Here is a 2943-nt window from a genome sequence, read left to right on the forward strand (position 1 = left end):
TTTTTTGTATCTATAGTAGAGTCAGGGTTTCATCATGTTGGCCAGGGTGGTCTCGAGCTCCTAACCTCAGGTGATTTGCTCACCTCGACCTCCCAAAGTGCTGGAATTACAGGCATGAACTACTGCGACTGATCAAGTTTAGGGTTTTCTACATGGAGTTTCTTTTGTTACTTTCCCCTTTCCTGGTGGAGCACTAGGGAGGGGCCTAACTTGTTGGTCAAGAGTCAGGTCCTTCCAAAGGCCCACCAATATTGCATTTGGCTGTGGATCTGTTTTCTCTTTTTCTTTTTTCTTTTTTTTTTTGTCTTGTCTTTGTCTCACTCTGTCACCTAGGCTGGAGTGCAGTGGCCTGATCTCGGTCACTGCAATCTCTGTCTCCCGGATTCAAGAGATTCTCCTGCCTCAGCCTCCTGAGTAGCTGGGATTACAGGCGCCTGCCGCCATGCCCAGCTAATTGTTGTATTTTTAGTAGAGATGGGATTCATGATCTTGGCCAGGCTAGTTGAACTCCTGACCTCATGATCCACCCACTTCGGCCTCCCAAAGTGCTGGAATTACAGGCATGCGCCACTGTGCCCAGCCTATTTTCTCTTTTTCTATCTTGGGTGAAATCAAATTATACCACATTTGTTTCCTGGTAATCCTAATTGGGCTTTTTTGGCTTCCCTTTTTGGTCTAGCAGACTTGGTTTTTAAATTAAATTAAATTTAATTTAATTTAATTTTCTAGTAACCAATCTGACTTTATCTCTTCCTTGTTCTGTCTTTCCAAGATTAGCTATGGTTTATCGCACATTATACATATCTTGTCCCATGAGGGGACTCAAGAGGGATAAGAGAAGGTCATGCCACTCTTGGGAAGCATTCTGTAACAATTTGCTTTTCATGCCTGTGGTAAGCACAGTCTTTTCTGGTCCTTCAAATTGTCGGGGCTGGACCCAGTGGCTGACTGAGCAAGGTGGTTCATGCCTGTAATCCCAGCACTTTGGGAAGCAGAGGCAGGAGGATCACTTGAGGTCAGGAGTTTGGGACCAATCTGGCCAACATGGTGAAACCCCATCTCCACTAAAAATACAAAAATTAGCTGGGCATGGTGGAGATCGAGACCATTCTGGCCAACATGGTGAAACCCCATCTCCACTAAAAATACAAAAATTAGCAGGGCATGGTGGTGAGCACCTGTAATCCCAGCTACTTGGGAGGCTGAAGCAGGAGAATCTCTTGAACCAGGGAGGCAAGAGGCTGCAGTGAGATGAGATCATGCCACTGCACTCCCTCCTGGGTGACAGAGTGAGACTCTATCTCAGGAAAAAATAAAAATAAAAAATTTGTTGGGCCTAATGCACTCTCTTAAAGTGCTCTGTGCTTCTTCCAAAGACTCCCATGGTGAGCTGTGTCCAGAGAAGTCTCTTTTATTTGACTGAGCCTCTCTCATGGTCGCTATAATCCCAGTCCACAAGTCTACAGTTACCCAAGACAGTTCTAGCATAATACAAACACTGTCTCAAAGTGAGATGAGTTGGTTATATCACTCATTTTTTTCAGCTTCGCTCTCTGCTAGAGAAATGCCATCCCTACCAGTGTCCCATAGCCGTACCATCCATGTGACTGAGCTTTCTCTCAGCAGCTGTTTGGAAATTTTTGCTAGGTCTAATAATTCTTCTGAGGAGTAATCTTGGATCGTCGAAGATTCCTGCAAAGGCTATTGCTTATGGCCAGGATGTACATACTGGGCTTTTGCTTTCTGCTGCATGCGCTCAAAAGGGGATGATAATCATCCTCCACCTCCCAGATAACCTCTGTGTCTTTATCTGGCTCACTAGCTCCTTCCCAACAATTCCAAATATTTGCATCCCAGTCTGGTTTGGCAAGGGCAGCCTGCATTGGCACAGCTTTCTCCCTCCCAACTGTACAAAGTGTCAAGCTAAGGTTTCCAACTGTGCCTCCTGAGTTTCAAGCTTATTTGCCAAACCAGACACTAAGACAGATGTGGAAGTTTTTGTGTTTTTTTTTTTTTTTGTGACGGAGTTTCACTCTTGTTGCCCAGACTGGAGTGCAGTGGCGCAATGATGGTTCAATGCAACCTCCGCCTCCCGGGTTCAAGCGATTCTACTGCCTCAGCCTCCTGAGTAGCTGGGATTACAGGCTCACACCACCATGCCTGGCTAATTTTTTTGTATTTTTAGTAGAGTTGGGATTTCACCAAGTTGGCCAGGCTGGTCTCAAACTCCTGATCTCAGGTGACCCACCCACCTCAGCCTCCCAAAGTGCTGGGATTACAGGCAGGAGCCACCATGCCCGGCCTGGAAGTTCTTATATTCCTTTCTAATTGCAGTTCTTCTAACTTTCAGATATTTGCTGTAGCTGCTACCTGTACTTCTATGGTCGCTGAAATAGACCATTAACAGCGGCCAAGTCACTGTCATAGCAGCTCACTGACCTTTCTCACCACAGTGAGTCATATGGCTTTTTACAAATCCCCAGGATTTCCCCAGGGATGCTTCTTTCTTCTTGCTCATGCTTTGGTTTCCTGGCTCCTGGCTGGATCACCACTTATTCCATGTAAGGGCTGTATATGCAAAGCCACCCTCAAATGCAGAAAAAGCTGAGAAATTAAAGAAGGGGGCAGTTATAAATCCAGATAACTTATTGGGGGAATTTACAGACAGAAGCATGGTCTTGGGCAGCTACAGACAGGTAGAGCTCTTCACCTCAAACCCCCAGGTCCAGGGCTTAGATCTTGGGGAAAGGTAACTGTGCTCTGGAAGGAATTCGTAGGTGGCTATGGGTGTTAAATCTATGATGTACCAAGGGTTGCTTTGAAGGAAAGGTGAAACTTACAATGAATAGGTATCCTATATAAAGAGTAATACATCACCTAGACATTTTGGAGGCATTCCCAGACTCGGGGTTAGTCAGTGAATTAGCATTTTTTTTTTTTTTT

This window comes from Colobus angolensis, unplaced genomic scaffold (genome assembly GCF_000951035.1).
Source record: "Colobus angolensis palliatus isolate OR3802 unplaced genomic scaffold, Cang.pa_1.0 Scaffold12, whole genome shotgun sequence".
NCBI classification, from domain to species: domain Eukaryota; kingdom Metazoa; phylum Chordata; class Mammalia; order Primates; family Cercopithecidae; genus Colobus; species Colobus angolensis.